At 39.8% G+C, this 17,886-nt stretch overlaps 1 protein-coding gene across 1 annotated transcript in view; it reads left to right on the top strand.

The window, feature by feature from the left end:
* Positions 1-17,886, top strand: part of DGKB (diacylglycerol kinase beta) — a 317,020-nt gene that overhangs the window by 121,847 nt on the left and 177,287 nt on the right. The window lies entirely within an intron of this gene.

The raw sequence follows: 17,886 nt of genomic DNA, 5'->3' as shown, positions 1-17,886 counted from the left end.
AGGGGCCTTTTACGCATTGACACCAAGAAGAGAATTCAGACCTTTCAACAGCCCGCTGTGACAAATTTGCCCAGCACTTTGCAGACAAAATCGCTCGGATCTGCTCTGACTTGGATGCTATAGTTGATACAGACCCAGTGGATGTAACTTTGGCACCTGCTTGTCCAGTATTATTGGATACCTTTCAATTTGTACAGCGTCCTTGGAGTGGTGAGAGCCACCATGTGTGTACTAGATCCTTGCCCTTCATGGCCAGAGGGGCATTGGCCCAGTGGGTAACTGGAGTGATCAATGCCTCCCTTCACCAAGGTAGGGTGTCAACCTGCTTGAAGGAGGCAGTGGTGAGACCCACATTGAAAAAGCCCTCCTTGAACCCCACTATATTGGATAATTACTGGCTAGTCTCCAATATTCCATTTTTGGGGAAAGTATTGGAACGAGTGGTGGCCTCTCAACTCCAGGGATTCCTGGATGAGACGGATTATCTAGATCCTTTTCAATCTGGCTTCAGGCCTGGTTATGGGACAGAAACAGCTTTGGTCGCCTTGGTGGATGACCTACGCTGGGAACTGCTGGACCTCTCAGTAGCGTTTGATACCATCGACCATGGTATCCTTCTGGGCTGCCTTGCTGGTATGGGACTTGGAGGCACTGTTTTACAGTGGCTCAATTCCTTCATGGAGGGGCGGACCCAAAAGGTGGTGCTGGTGGACTCCTGTTCGACTCCTTGGCCATTGGCTTGTGGAGTCCCTCAGGGTTCTGTTTTGTCCCCCATGCTATTTAGTTGGGAGAAGTTATCCAGAGTTTTGGGGTGCAGTGCCACCATTACACTGATGACACCCAAGTCTACTACTCCTTTCCACCCAGTTCCAAGGAAGCAGTTTCTATGCTAAACAAGTGTCTGTCGGCAGTAATGGACTAGATGAGGGCAAACAAACTGAAGCTTAATCCAGACAAGACAGAGGTGCTCCTGGTGTGTTGAAAGGCAGATTAGGGAATAGGGATTCAGCTTGTGCTGGATGGGGTTACACTCCCCCTGAAGACAGAGGTATGCAGCTTGGGTGTACTTCTGAATTCAGCCCTGAGCCTGGATGCCCAGGTTTCGGCGGTGGCCAGGAGTGCATTTGCACAGTTAAAGCTAATGTGCCAGCTTCACCCCTTCCTAGAGGTGTCGGAGCTGGCCACGGTGACACATGCCTTAGTTAAATCCCAATTGGATTACTGTAACGTGCTCTGCATGGGGCTGCCTTTAAAGAGTGTTCAGAAACTTCAGCTGGTTCAAAGAGCTGTAGCCAGAGTCTTAACCAGGGCTGGTTACAGGGAGCATACAACTCCTCTGTTAAAACAGCTCTGCTGGCTTCCAGTCTGTTTCCAGGCACAATTTAAAGTGCTGGTTATGACCTATAACACCCTATACTGCTTGGGTCCAGGTTATCTGAAAGACCATATTCTCCCTTACGAGCCTGCCTGTGCTTTGAGACCTTCTGAGGAAGCCCTTCTTTCAGTCCCACCACCATTACAGGCGCCCCTTGTGGGAACACGGGAGAGGGCCTTCTCAGTGGGTGCTCCAGTGCTGTGGAACTCACTTCCCAGGAAAGCTAGACTGGCTCCCTTCTTGATGTGCTTTCGGAGGCAGGCAAAAACTTTTTTGTTCCAGCAGGCCTTTGGTGATTAATCTGGGCCTCCGTCTGTGCTAAGGTCTTTTAAAATTGTCATGTATTTTTAATGTTTTAATATTGGACTATATTTTAAACTTTTGTATGTTTCTATTCATAAGTTTGAAATTGTATATGATCTAAATTTTGTAATACTTGAGGCCCAATATTGAGGCCCCAATACTTGAGGCCCAGTATTGGGCAAAAGGTGGGATGGAAATAAGTCTAATCATCATCATCAATCATCATCCTATGCTTGTTTGGAGCCTATGATAATTTCTACTTAATGTGTTTTCTTTCTTTCTTTTTCTTTATGTGGATATTTGGTATACTAATATATTGGCACAGGTTTCTCAGCATTTATCAAAGTGAAACTCCTTGTGCTGAGACAATAACTGCTTGAATGCCATTACCTTCAGGTTGCATTTACCCCATTGCATTTATAAATTAAACTTGTAGGTACCAATAGTAAACAAGACAGATGTTTCTTGGTATAGCAACAATAGCCGTTGTGTAGCAGCTGCCGTGTGTAATGAACTATAGGACTGGCCTGCTTGTTGCTTACTTTGATAACCATTCAACTTTTCACAAAGACCTTTGTTAATGATATCTTTAAACATGAAAACTCACTGATCTCTAAGAATCTAATAATATATAATGCATTTAAGATTTTCAGAAGTACCACAGAACTAGAACAAAACCAAAGCCCAGTTAAGCCCACCACTACTATCCCAAGGCTATTATGACAGTATCAACCCTTGCATAACTCTCAATTAGTAGTAGGGTTATACTAGGGTAGTTTGACCCTCGAATAACCCACAATGACTGGGTTCACACATCAGACTGCAACCCCTGATTAACCCAGTCAGAGGTTTCACATTTAGAATAGTGGCTGTATGTGCCCAACAGGCGTAAGCCTATGCGGCAGGGTCTTGCTATTTACTGTTTTACTCTGTACAGCACCATGTACATTGATGGTGCTATATAAATAAATAATAATAATAATTGTGGTTAAATTACCCCAAACCAGCCCTATGTCATACCGAGTGAGTTTGCACTGGGGATCTTATATATTAAACAGAATAACTCAAATTTAATCCCAGTTTCCTTATAAAGCTAAGGCCTGTGTTACTTGGTTGCCAAGAATATTTACTCTGTTCTTCCTTCTTGTTCTTCCTTCATTTGGGTCGTTCTACACTTTTTCATCCCATTATTTCTCTTTCTCACTGCATCTTTTGCCATCAGTTCTGCTTACGTGTGTGCCCATATGGGGTTCTGCATAGTGAGTGGTATTGATTTAAATTAATCAGTTACAGCTGGAGTTTTGCTAAGTAATTGCAACCTTGTACTGACATTCAAATTGGTTTAAAGTAGTTATAATTTATTAAGTTTAATTTTGACAGAACTAATGTACTTCTCTAGTTATACAAATTAGACGAATCAATCCAGAAACAAATTAATGTAACTTGTTGGTGTGGACTTGGGCCATACGTCCAGGCCATCACACCAACCCCAATTCAAATTCACCTTGCTAACATTTTTGGTGGCAAGTCATATGAATGAGATAACTGAAAAACAGTTTGGTGCTAGCACAAATTGCTGGCAGGTAGTGTTGCCTGTGTTCGTGGATTTACTGGGGCAGATGTTAAGAACATAATCCAGTCATTAAAGTTAGGACTGCTTCAACAGCATTTCTTCTACACAGTGATGGCCTCTGTTTGGAGAAGGGTGAGTGTAGATCTGCATATATTGATCTGTAATGAATTCAGACACTAATGTGGAACCTGAATACATTACAGATGGACTGTGGTATAACAAGGACAGCATTGGCATGCCAAAAGCTGGACACCTCAGAGCAAACTGCAGCCTGCACAGTGGAGGATACACCCTCTGTGCACTCCACTTCAAGCATCTGAGACGATTAACATAGGGGAAGACCCAATCTCTATTGATCAGGTGTAGCCTGCTCAGGGGCCTTAGATGATTCTCAAAAGGCCCAAGCATGTATAGGGCTTCAGACACTGGCTTGCTCTCACTGGATTTGCTAACTCTGCAAGAACGTGTAGTGCTGAGTCCAATACTTGCTGTACCAGCCATAATGAAATTTTCTATGCTACCCCTGGACATTCTATTAACTGCCTTCGGTGATAGCATTTCTAGGAGTATCTCTACCAACATTCATTATCCACATAAAGGTTTCACTGCTGCTTTTATATGTAAGTTGTTGGAGATTAACTCCTTTCATACATGGCACATAACTGGTGGGAACATATGGCTTTAATTAAGTAGCCTATTCTAGCTCCTTCTTAGGCAGCTATCCACATGGCAAACAATATTTGTTGAACACAAATCAAGTTTCACAGCTGTCTCTTAAAAGAAACTGTTTGAATGACATAGGTTGCTTTTAAACACTCTGTTGGGTTACTTCACAGAACCTCAGAAGATTAAGCCAACAGAAAAAGATGGATTGGATGCATGTATTAAATATCATATGGTTCAGATACCCCCTTTTTACATTTTAGTCTCCTTAAAGTATTATATTTGAAGAAACGATTATGCAATAGTAAATGTTGGCAGATAGCAGTGTGAATAATTTTGAATAAAATTGTTCTTGTACTTTTCATTTTTTAAAAAAATGTAAGCTACCCAAATGTGGCTTTTGCATGAATTAACAATTTTTGGAGCTTCTTGTTTAGATTTCCCCCCAGATATTTTTAAGATGTAAGGAACTGAGGCAATAAGGTTGCTTTAATAAGGTTAAACAAAGCTGTGACTTCGTGACTTTTCTCTGTGGTGGTTCCTTAACTTCGGAATCTCTTTCTGAGGGAAGTATGCCTGGCATCGATATGATATTCATTTCAGCAGCAAGTTAAAATTCTTTTATTTATCCAGGCTTCTAAAATGATTGTATTTTCAGTTGGTTGCATAGTTCCCCCTATCATTTTCATATATTATTGTTAGTGTTCTATTTGTTATAATATTTATTAAGTTCAAATGCTTATGTATGCTGTGATCCATTTTTGGATGAAGGTGCAGTTTATAAAGTTTTAAAACACACACACAAACGCAAATAAATTTGGTCCTTGGACAGTTCAAGTGAATGAAATTAGAAATTAAAAAGTTCAAATGTTCCTGTGTAGTTGGTGTGTAAATTGCCTCATTTTTCATCACAAAGTCTTAAGAAATAAAGATGATTATTTGATAATCACTGCTTTAACATAGGCTGACAATCAAGTTAGATGATACTGCATAAAGTAAATTCAGGCCGATATATCCAAAGTAAGACATTCAGTGTAATGTTCTATAATATATTCTATGCAGGTGTTCAAGCATGCATCTACGCACACATGCTCCAAACTGGAACAGGTCTAAAAACTGATATAATGCTAAAGCAGCTCAACCTGTTTAAGAAATCTTCCCATACATTCACCAACCAGTAATATCCAGTACTGGCATTGGGCAGTGTACATGCCTGATACCTTCATAACATGTGTGTTTGACTGCGACTGCAATGTTGAAACCCTGAATGATAGTTTAATTGCCAATCCTTTTTAGGCTGACTCGATAAGTAATAAGGAAGAACCTCCTAATAATTGCAAGCTTGTTGTTTGACAAAAGAAGGTAAAAAACTGTATTGGCTAGGATTTCAATCCCAAATCCTGCTCACATAGGAGTTTTGCATCATCATAATTACCTCTGTTTCTGATGTTCTGCTTAGGTAGCTAAAAAGGCACCACCCACATGAGAGGGAGGTATCAGGAAGCTTGTTGAAACCTCAAGGTTTGCAGAAGTACGAAAAACAACAAAACCAAATCTTTAGAGCACGATCCTATGTCCCTGGGCAAGCATTCCAGGGTCCATGGGATGGCTCAGAAAATCCCTTCCGAGGTCAGAAGCAGCACTCTGATGTTAGAAGGGGGAGATGGAGATCCACCCCCTCACAGCCAGCTCGGTCCGAGAACTGTGCCAGCTGCAACTCCTAGGTCAGAACATCAACCTTGGAGAGGGGGAAAAGGGGGTATTCCAGTGGGTGGAAAGAGGAAGAGACCGGAGAGGCCAAGATACAATTTATCCTGAGCCACTTCCAGCTTCCTTCCCTTCTCCTCCAAAGTGCCCTCGCTAGATGGGCTGAAAAACCCACCTAGTGAAAATACAGGAGATTAGAGGACGGGGAAGTGAAAATCGCCAGCACTGCTCCTTCTGCCCTTCCAGCTTTAGCCCTGCAAGGCATAGGAATCTCGGAAGCTTCTGAGTTCGGGAACTTTGGAGCAGCAAGAGTGGAGTGGAGCAGCAAGAGTGGAGTCCATATATACAAAGGATAGAGGGAGAACAGCTCAATGAGCACTGGGCATGCTTCTTGGCCACAAAATGCTGGCTATTGAGAGGCGAAAGCCAGAAAACCATGGCGGAAAGAGAATGAAATGGAGTGTTTGGAACTCTGAACAGGGAATGCTCCATACTGCATCATTTTGTTAGAGGTTCCACTTGTTCTCTATTTCCTGTCTTCAAGCATGTGTGTCATTGCTTACGTTTGTGCAGAATGCTGACTGACTGTTGGGTAGAGGGAGGAAATGACAGAGGGGGAGTTGACTAGAGTTTTGATGGAGGAGGCATGTGTAGCTGGGTGGCTGGATCTCTAAACAGGTGACTCCACGCTGTATTACTGCAGGTCCCACTTGTTCATTTCTATTTAAATATACATAACAATTCTGGATAACAACCACAGTCCCAAGACGTTTCGGCCATTTCTTTGAGGTTTGACTTGATTGAAAAAATACAATGGGAATATTAAGAACTAAGCTAAAGTGAAATTAGAGCAACTCTATTATCCAGATTATATATGTTTTAATACATTTAGCAGTCATTATTTTAAAATTAATAAATAAATGGACATAAAAGCTTGGAGTTTTACTACTCATTCTTTCATGATGAATGTTTCATGAGTTTTACAGTTTTACACAGGTCAAATATGGAGTCATGTTTGTCATAGTAGAAAAGAATAATTTGTATGTATTTACCAATTGTAAATTGTAAATCTATGGTTACAGAAATGATTTTCTGTCAGTCAAAACTTCTTCTGAAACTGTTAAAAGTATTTATTTATTTATTGCATTTTTATACCGCCCAATAGCCAAAGAACTCTGGGCAGTTCACAAAAATTAAAACCATTCAAAGTATAAAACAAACAGTATAAAAGCATGAGATAAAATATAATATAAAAACACAACCAGGATAAAATCAGCAGAAGTGCCTAACTGCAAATTTAAAAAGCAAAGTTAAAATTAAGTTTATAGACTGTTAACATGCTGAGAGAATAAAAGGGTCTTCACCTGGAATCTAAAAGAGTATAGTGTAGGTGCCAGGCGAAACTCCTTAGGGAGCTCATTCCACAGCCGGGGTGCCACAGCAGAGAAGGCCCTCATCCTAGTAGCCACCTGTCTTACTTCCTTTGGCAGGGGCTCACAGAGAAGGACCCTTGAGGATGACCTTAGGGTCCAGGTAGGTACATATGGGAGGTGACGTTCCTTCAGATAGCCTGGCCCCAAGCTGTTAAGGGCTTTAAATGTTAATACCAGCACTTTGAATCGGGCCCGGACCTGGACTAGCAGCCAATGAAGCTGGAAAAGGACTGGTGTGATGTGGTCTTGTTGGCCAGTCCCTGTTAGTAAATATGCTGCCCCGTTTTATATCAGCTGAAGTTTCCGGACCGTTTTGAAAGGCAGCCCCACGTATAACACATTACAGTAATCCAGACGAGAGCTTATCAGAGCATGGATAACTGTACATTTTGCTTCTTTTAAAATCTATTTTAAAGTGCTTTATTCTGTTTTTATTTCATTTTATCTTGTACACCGCTCTGAAATTTTGAATGGGGAGCGGAATATAAATATTGTAAATAAATAAATAAATAACTGTAGCTAGGCTATCTCTGTCCAGATAAGGGCACAGTTCGTATATCAGCCTAAGATAGGGTGACCATATTTTGGAAAACAAAAAGGAGGACAACATGGTCGCCCCCAAGGGGGCGTGCCCACCCGAACATAGCCTTGGTCACATGTCTGATTTTACAGCACACATTTAAGACAAATCTCTTCTTCATAACATCTTAATGTTAAAATCACTGAAATAAAGAACAAGTGAGAGATTCAATGTATCTGAAATTAACTTCACTCACTCCTACTTTTGTAGGTTTTGCTGTACTTTGAAGCTTTTGCTATACTCTTTGTGTTATTTTATTTATTTATTTATTTATTTATTTATTTATTTATTTTATTACATTTATATACCGCCCCACAGCCGAAGCTCTCTGGGCGGTTTACAATAATTAAAAATAGTAAACATTAAAAGTATACAAAAATTTAAAAAACATAAAAACAGTATAAAAACAACAGTATAAAAAGTGTTACATTCTCCCCTTCCCTCAAATATTTTTTCTGACTGTATCTTCACTCATTGCAAGCTGCTGTTGTTGTTAACAGGGTTTGCTACTGGCCCCAGATCTGTTTCAAATTTGGTATGGCTAAAGCCCTACCTAAAAGCTATCATGGTGCCAACTTTCAGCTCTTTATCTTTAAAAATGACAGTTAAAAAAATAATAATTTAATTTAAGTTTCATGTCTTTATCTTAAAAAATGACGGAGTTATAAGCATTTTTGTTAATTCCCATTAGAGCTGCTCTTTGTAAAAAAAATCCGGATTTCCCCTCCCCCTCCCGGATTTGCCGGTTTGCACCATAAATCCGGACAGATCCGGGCAAATCCGGGTCATATGGTCACCCTAGAAAAGGTGCTCTTTGTGGTCCTTGCATTCTTCTTTCTGTTATTTATTTATGTATTTTATTTATAACAGTTAATACAACACTGTTCAGTGGGTCTTCCAGGGCAATTTACAAAAATAAGGGGGGGAAACCCCAAAATAAAATATGAAAACAGCATGTTAAAAGATAAATAAGGAAAATGCATTAAAATACATTTCAAAAGCCCAGGGAAATAAAAGAAAATGTATTTGCCTCACATTACCTTTGTTTCTGCTTTGGCACTGTTTTTAGGCCCAGTTCAAACATTACCATTATGCTTGTTCTCCCCTATATGGCCAGCTCCTCCAACCCACGAAAAGCATCTGTTTTCCTGAATTTATTCCACAGTGCTAATTTTCAAAAGGGGGGTGGGCAAGTGTCAGGAAGTGTCCCTGTTGCCAAGGCAACCAAGTCAGAACTCCCTTACCCTTCGCACAGGCATGTTTAAATGAAAAGTAGCAACAGTATATATCCAAATATCCAACATATCCAAATATGCCCATATTCTGCAGTAACTAATCATGCATAATTACATATAACTAGAGCTGGATTTGGGTGAAAGCCTTGCCATGCATTTCTGGCAGGCAGTGGAACTGCCAGCATAGGGTGGTAAAACGGGAAGTGTAGGCCCGGTTGCCTCAGCAAAACTAGTGTGTTCCCTCTCATTCATAGTGAGGGAAATATGATGGCTTCATCAGCCAGATTGTATTAGCTGTGTAATGCCACAACATTATCTTCACTATGTGATCCCTGACTGGCTAAGAACCTGCAGTAGAAGTCCCAAAGAGAGAAGCCATATATGAAAACCACAAACAAGTCCCACAAGCCACACCCACGGAGCTTTTCACGCTCCTCCCAAGCTTATTTTTTCCCCTTGAAAATGTTCAAATGTGAAAATTTAGAGCAGCACTATTTGCCACAAACCTGCTACTTTCCACTTGCTATGGAAGCATTTGTGTGCTTGTCTCACTTAATGGTTGGATTTGTAGATTATCAGCTCCCCATACAATTATAGCTGCCACACACTTGATGCCGCACACATGATAGGCACGTGACAATCTTGAAACTGTCTGGATCCAGAAGTAACTAGTTTTGTTAACAGGATAAATACATGAGAGGAGACAGTTTAATTGTACTCATCTTCTTTGGTTGCTACTGAAATTCCCTTACCTTAGTGAGGGAGTCAAAGATCAAGAATAACATTTGAACTCGTCTTCCCCAGACAGTGTTCCAATCTCTGCCAGCTGAGCCTAAGTACATGTAGTACTAGTGTGCTAATCCTGCATAGAGGTGGACTGCTACATGGGGCAGAGTAGTTATTCTACTGATTTTTACCTAGTACACATGACATCAAAGTAGAAATTGAAAAAGAAAATACTTTAAAGCTAATTGAAGGAAGAACATTTTTTGTAATTATTACCCAAACCACCTGTAAAACCTTGAAAGAAAAGTTACAGACACTTGCTTTTTGCCACCCAGCTCACTGTTGACAGTACATTTTAAAAAATCACAGCCACTGAGCTCAGCTTGGTGCCTCCCTCAGCTCAGTGCTCCGGGGGAGCGCTCAGCTCACCCATCCGTAAGGCCAGCCCTGGGTCTGCTTGCTTTTCCTTTGGTGACATTTGTGTTCCTTTTTGTTCTTGTTTGGGCAAGACTCTGATTTTGTGAAGGAAACCCTCTGTTCTGTAATAGCTTCCTTAACACAGCTTGTTGACTTTACTGCTACCTTTCCTGATCTGAGGTATCTATTCTAGCTAAGCTGCTGTCATTGTGGTTTTGATAAGCCCCCAATAATTCTAGAGATATTTGACCCTTCTGACTTTCTCTTTCAACTTTCTTTTCATCAGTTTCTACATTTTAATGAACATTTGAAATCAAACATGACCATGTTGGACTATCTTGGCAATTTTCCTATCACATATACTTTAAGTTAGATGTGACTTGGGGCAGAATTCCACTCTACACGATGATAGCTCCAAGTGTAGTTGTCTCTGATGCCTCCAGAGGAAGAGAAAAACAAAGTGTTTGTGGGTTGGATTCAGATTTAACTATTCTTAAAGCAGATCCATTGAAATCATACTTATAATAGATCCATTAGTAAGTCATAACTAAAGTCATGTTGGTTTCACTGGCTCTGCTCTAAGTATGACTAAATCTGGAACAAACTGTGCATGTATGTGTGTTAACTTCCTGATCTCAGTTCATCATACCTTTGATGGAGGATTTAAAAAATAATAATAATGTATCTTTTATAAATCCAACTGGATTTATTTAGAAAGGAGAGACTGGCTTTAGTCTTTTTGGGGACTCTGTTTAAATAAATTAGCTTATAGTGACTTATTAGAAGTATGCATGATTTTTTTATATTGCTATCCAGTGTGGTACCTGGATTTTGTGTGTATATGTGTGTTTAATCTGATGTCTATTTTCCAGGTTTTAGAGTCTTCACACACAATTGAACAATGTCTATATAGCTTCCAAAAGCATGGCTGTGTTATTGTTGTTTAAAAATAAGTAGCGCTGTGACACAGTGAAGTCTTGTGGCACCTTAAATATTCAACAGATTTACTGTGGAAGCGGGCTGTAGTCTACAAATGTCTATATAGTTTAAGTGTAGTCGTTCTTCATATTGTGTGGAAGATACAGCTCATAGTCTTGGCATTCCCTTTCAGCCCTGGGATTCTATAGATGTACCTTCTGTGTTCAAAGACCATCTGTGGGTTTTCAATATGATTGCACTATTTCTCGATAATATTGTGTCATCTTGGCTCTTTGTCACATGACCATTTCATATGTTAGCCTTTTTATGTACAGAAACTTTAATTCAAACACATTCAGCAGTTTGGGTGCTGTTAATTTTACAGACATGCTTTGTTTTCAACCCATTATCACAGAAGTGGTTGTATCCTCTGCTAGAGAAACACTCCTGTTTCGAAGTGGTCTGGTTTGTGTCAGGGATCAGAGCTATTTTCAGCTAAAGAAGTGTGTTAAATTATATTGTAAACTATTTGTTAAATATTTTGGAAAGAAATGGTAATTTTATATCTAAACTGTGATGTTCAGACCCTCTTTTGATCAGTTTTGCCAAATCTTAAAGAAGAATACGGTAGTGTAAAGCGTGTAACTGGAGATCTACCAGACTGAGTTTGCTCATTTTTGTTTTAAACTGAAGCTTGAGCAGTGTAGATGTGCAGAAATTTTTGAAATCTCGAAAAATGACAGAGCTCAAACTTTAATAGCAATTTTTTTCCTCTGCACCAAGCAGGCAGGGCAGCCCCTCCACCTGTGGGATGACAAATACCTTTGCTTGGCCAATCAGTGTGGCACAAAGGCAGATCCCAGGCGCAGCTGCACAGTTAGATTGTCACTGCCAGCAGGGAGGGGGAAGGGGATGTAGGCAGCCAATTGGGACATGTGAGGGAGGGAGGCGGAGCCACACCACATGCAAATTTCAGAAGTAGGATTCACTATGCATGAACCATATTTGCATTATTCATGAGCCCCTCTGTGGTGAGGGGACTGAGGAGCAAAAAAGCAGGAAAGGAGAAGGACTATTTATTTATTTATTACATTTTTATACTGCCCAATAGCTGAACCTCTCTGGGCAGTTCATAAAAATTAAAACCATAATAAAACAACCAACAGGTTAAAAACACAAATACAAAATACGGTATAAAAAGCACAACCAGGATAAAACCACGCAGCAAAATTGATATAAGATTAAAATACAGAGTTAGAACAGTAAAATTTAAATTTAAGTTAAAATTAAGTGTTAAAATACTGAGAGAATAAAAAGGTCTTCAGCTGGCGATGAAAAGAGTACAGTGTAGGCGCCAGGCGGACTTCTCTGGGGAGCTCATTCCACAACCGGGGTGCCACAGCGAAGAAAGCCCTCCTCCTAGTAGCCACCTGCCTCACTTCCTTTGGCAGGGGCTCACGGAGAAGGACCCCTGTAGATGATCTTAAGGTCTGGGCAGGTACATATGGGAGGAGGCGTTCCTTCAAATAACCCGGCCATAACTACTAGCAATATTGACATTACACTAGTATATAGAGAAGCTTGAAGGAAGTGTAGCCAAAATTATTGTGGACACTTTTTAAAATAGCGTGTGATCTTTAGCTACATTTGATGTGGGTGAAAGAAAATGTACTTTTAATTACATATATTGCCTGCTCCCCCACAAAAAAAGTATTCAAACCATTTTGACGTGTGGAAGATAGGATAATAGAGTACAGACAGTTTTAATCACTGAGCCTCATTAAATATTAATATGCTGTCATTAGCTGTACCTGTTAAAATGCATATCATTCTATGCCATTCATGAGAACCACTAATTTCCTATCAAATATTAATCACATAAGCAGATGCATAAGGTCCTTAATTAACCCTTCTGTTGCCAGACTGAGCTCAGAGACTAGAAGGATTTCTGGATACCTTATAATCATCATGTAAATATGCCATTCATATATCTTTGAGCATAGCATATAAATTTCATAGAGTTACTAAAACCAAAGAGACACTTATGTACAGTTACAAAATAAGGTGCTACTTGGTACATATTCTTCTGCATTCTTTTAAGTGATGTGGCTTACAAAGCTTATAATATCCTACTCAATGTATAGTACAACACCTGATTTATTTTATGGGGTCTATGCATTCTTTCATCTGAACCATAAATAACAATTGAGACCTAGTCTTATAAGGACAGATTTTTAAGTTCTTAAGGCTGACTGTTCTAAGGAATATTATTCTGAGTGGGTTCAGATGACCATTCAACCACACATTTTACTATCACATCTACACCAGATACCTGGTGAAATGTTTTAAAATTTGTCCTGATTATATGAACAACAAAACTACCCCAGGGCAGTTTGGCCATTTGTATGGGATCTCTGTAAGCATATATACTGGTGTAAATGCTCAGAATTAAAGTGTAATGATTTTTAATGTGATATATTATAATTTGTGAGCCACACATTATTTTTTTAAAAAACTTTTAAGTTAAATTTGTTCAGTTAAATTGAATAAGCATTGCCAAATGAAATCTGGCTAGTAGAGCTTGATGGTTAAAAATTAATTTGTGGTGCGTTAATATGACTGCTAAACATATTTTAACCTTAAATATGGAAATGTATGCCCAATGGGGATACGTATTTGCAACATTGCTCTAACAACATGACTATTGAGAGGACTAGCAGTCCAAAAGAGCCAGTTCAGATGTAATAACAAACCAAACAAAAGTGTAGTATTATCAGGTTTGAGACTGGCTCATATACTCCCTTCTCCTCTTACATTGTAAATCCTCACCTTCCATATTTTCATAGTTTCCATTTTTTAAAAAAAACAAAAAACTGGACAGACCATGATTTGATCAAACTTTGAATTGCTGGGAACACATAAGCAAGTTTAATTAATTAATATGATTACATTTTACCTACAATTTCACTAAAAAATAATGCTCAATTTAGGAATGTGTAGCATGTGAGGGGAAAGTGGTTGGGTTGTTACCTCATACCAAGGCACGGCTTCGCGTTATGTCCGAACTGGCACTCCTCTGGCATCCTACCAATAATAAATATTTAAAGTGTGTGCACTTCAATTCCCCATTTTGCATTTTGTGAGCTCTAAGTTTGGAATTATTGTGTGGGTAAAAGCCAGTAAAATAGACCGATATAGATACAGAGACAAAAGAGAACACAAAGATATTAGGAATATGCCCCTATTAGACTGTTTCTCCAGGAGTCAGGAAACAGAGGGAAAAAGCATGCCAAATGGTAGTTCAGACTCTGCCTTCCATCACAATAGGACAATTCTCAAGTGACTGGACCCAATGAGTTCTGGCTGATTTTTATTATTCTAAAGGTCTGATACTGAAGGTGTGCTACAGAATCTTCTGCAAGTGATAAAAAGTTAATTATATCTTCATTTTTACAAGGAAATATCCCACACATTATTTAATATATAACTTGAAAGTTAATCCAGTTTATAATAATTATTCATTATAAGCATAAGCCTGATAGATTAGGATGGACAACTGTTTAGAACTTCATGGCTGGGAATAGTGCCATCTCTACCCACAAGTGATGCACATACGTGGCTGTTTGGCTGTCTACCTCATCCCATCTGTTCACATGGCACAGTGCCGGCTTACAAATTGGTTAGACCTGTGCCAACAGTAATTGATGTAGTTATAAATACAAAAGATTGCATGTGCCATCTTATGGAGCAAGATTCTCTTGTGGCCCCTGGAGTAACGTAGTGGTGTCATGAATCCATCGCATGAAAACTTAATAATTTTATGAGAATTGAAATATGAATGTTCAAATCATGAATTCTTAGGCTGATAAAAAGGGAAGTCACCGCTCTGTAAATGCACTGTCAGCTGTTCTAATATTGATGTTTAGGTCTAGTGTATCAGTGTTTGATTCATTGCTATGTCATTCTTTTCACTTCCCGTGCCCTCACCTGCCTGGTCATTATTGGTACCCAGCCTCCAGTTGAGCAACAAAACACCCCATAGCTGAGTACTTGAGATAGGACGCGTTTCTGCTGCTTCCATCCAAAACTGTGGGGTGCTTTGTTTTTCAACTGGAGGAGTGACGGCAAAGCAGCAGTGATAGCAGTAGGCAAGCATGTGGGGAATGCTAATATGTTAGAAACTGACGTCAATATAAAAACTGACATTTTTATTGTGTGGTGAACTCCCTCACCTCCCAAGTTAAGATATGGATATTTAACAACTTTTTAAAAAAGCTTATTACAAGGGGAGATTGTTATACTTAACATTGAAGCAATGATCGCTGAAATCCTAGGGGGAATCCGCACGTCATTCCGAGATCGCTTCTAAGCGACCCCAGAGCGGCGTGAAAGCGAGCGTGAAACTTGCCTTTTGAAGAGCCGACAAAGAGACGTCCTTCCCGCCGCCGCCCCCCCCCCGCCGCCGCCACCCCCCGCAGACCTCCTCGCCGAGCGGCGAGGAGAGCTCGGCTGAAGAAGGCGGGGTTGAGAGCGGAAGAAGCTCTCCACCCCGCCTTCTTCCCCCGAGCACTCCGTGCCAGCCGGCGAGGAGGGAGTTGGGTGGTGGCGGCAGCGGCGCGAAGGACGTCTCTTCGTCGGCTCTTCAAAAGGCAAGTTACAAGCTCGCTTTCATGCCGCTCTGGGGTCGCTTAGAAGCGATCTCAGAACGACGTGCGGATTCCCCCCTAGTGGTGTATTGGAGCCAGGGCTTGCAGGGTCAAAGCACCGGGACTTTTTGATGACATCATCTGCCACTGCCACCCCGTTAGGCTTCATTGTTCCCTCTTAACTTAGCTGCAGTCCTTACAGTAGCTTCAGGAAGAGGATTTTCCCAACAACAATATACTCTTGTGAACTATACCTGTACAGTGAACTATTTTGGGGTGGCTTGGTTTTGAATGGGCAATTAAGACCCATTAACTTTACGAAAGACCTGCTCCTGATGGAGATGAAAACTGCTAGAATTGCTTGCTTTTTGCCTTTGAGATAAAATGTTTGTCCCTGGTGCTGAAAAAACCAACGCCTGGAAAATATTGAGATGTTTGGAGACACGTTGCGCCCCTCTCTTTCACCTTTTCATGCAGTCTTAGATTTAAGACTGCATGAAAAGTTCAAGGTGCTAACCACTACACTTTCCTTTGCCAGCTCACTATTCTGACTGTCAGCTCATTCTAATAAATTGGCCCCGTTCAGACAACACGCTAAACCATACTGCTTAACCACAAAATGGTTAACGGAATGCATTATGTATTCTGTTAACCATTTTGTGGTTAAGCAGCATGATTTAGCGTGTTGTCTGAGTATTATGCTGTGTACTGCTGCACGCACATGCATGCATGTGTGTGTGCGCGCACACAGATCAGCATGACTGCCTGCATTTTTGGATTCTCTTTGTAGGGGCGCAGGGTACTTATGTGGATTACACATTGTGTAATCCATAAGTGTTTCTTAACTCCTCCTCCTAATCCAACCATTTTTGTGAGCACTCAGCCTAAGCCTATGCTTATTCCATAAGCACATGCTCATGGAATTTTCCTTTACTTGAAGGAGTGGGGAGACTTGTTCTTGTAGGAGCTCTGTGTATGCAGACATAGCTCTGGAATGAGGCTATCCATTCTGACCTTTTAAATTGTAAAATGTATCTGTTAGAATTGGGTCAGGAAGGACTAATCCTTTTTCTAGGTAGTGAACCTAGAGCATGCCCTGGAAGTTCGGTATGCCTTTGGTTGTGTGATAAGAAGATAATGACATTTTGCTATCATACTATTGTTTAGCATAACATATGACCCCAGGTTGTCACCTGGGAGGGTAAGAACTGAATTGGCATGAATAATGAATTGAGTTTTATTCCCTGAGTTTCCTGCAGTAGTCCCTGTAAGACAGACTTTACTGGTTTGGGCAGAAATGTGCACTATTATCAATAATAATAATAATAATAATAATAATAATAATAATAATTTGCATCTAGAAAGATTCAGGATATGAAGAAGTATAGAGAAACCCAGTCTGTACTATCTTCACTATTAAGGGTTAATCGCTACATTTTCACTTTCCGTTTATGAACCTTTTCTCTACATGTGAATGTCAGTGTTCAGTCTGAGCATGCCTTGTTGAGTCAGTATGACATCATTTATGTGGGTGAACTTTCATATTTTGGTTTTGTGGGAGGCATGATATTTTTCTCACTGTTATGTGATGCTGCCAGTGTCCTTTATTTTAAGATACGAAGAAGCAGTGCTGATAAATCTGTGTATTCTTTAAAGAATTTGTAGATTCATTTGGAAAGTAGTAGTAGGAAATACTTAAGAAACAAAAAGGAAGGATAATTTGATACATTATTATAATTTGAGGGCTGATTATTATGTATAGTTCCAAAATATGTAGAAACCACAAATCTAAGGGAATATTTGTACCGAGACTGTTCAGGATTATTTATCACAAATATATCTTACATGCTGTAAGCCAATGTGTGTAGTACATTCAAATGATGCTTTGGAGCAGTTTGACAACAAATATATAGTCAAAATACAACTAAATGTCACAAATGGTGATGTTCCACCAGTGAGCAAACAGACCTACTGTAACACTGTGGATTTTCAGTGGTTTTCTACTGAAATCTGAAATCTTTCTCTTGAAAACTTTCCAGTTAGAGTATATTGACAATTTATTTATTTATTTATTTATTACATTTTTATACCACCCAATAGCCGAAACTCTCTGGGCGGTTCACAAAAATTAAAACCATTAGGAACATAATAAAACATACAACAAGCTAAAAACCCAAATACAAAATACAATATAAAAAGCACAACCAGGATAAAACCACACAGCAAAAATTGATATAGGATTAAAATACAGAATTAAAACAGCAAAGTTTAAATGTAGATGTTAAAATACTGAGAAAATAAAAAGGTCTT

The sequence above is a fragment of the Elgaria multicarinata genome, chromosome 1 (assembly GCF_023053635.1).
Source record: "Elgaria multicarinata webbii isolate HBS135686 ecotype San Diego chromosome 1, rElgMul1.1.pri, whole genome shotgun sequence".
NCBI lineage: Eukaryota > Metazoa > Chordata > Lepidosauria > Squamata > Anguidae > Elgaria > Elgaria multicarinata.
Note: the sequence above shows the minus strand (reverse complement) of the source record. Positions and strands in the feature narration are given on the sequence as shown.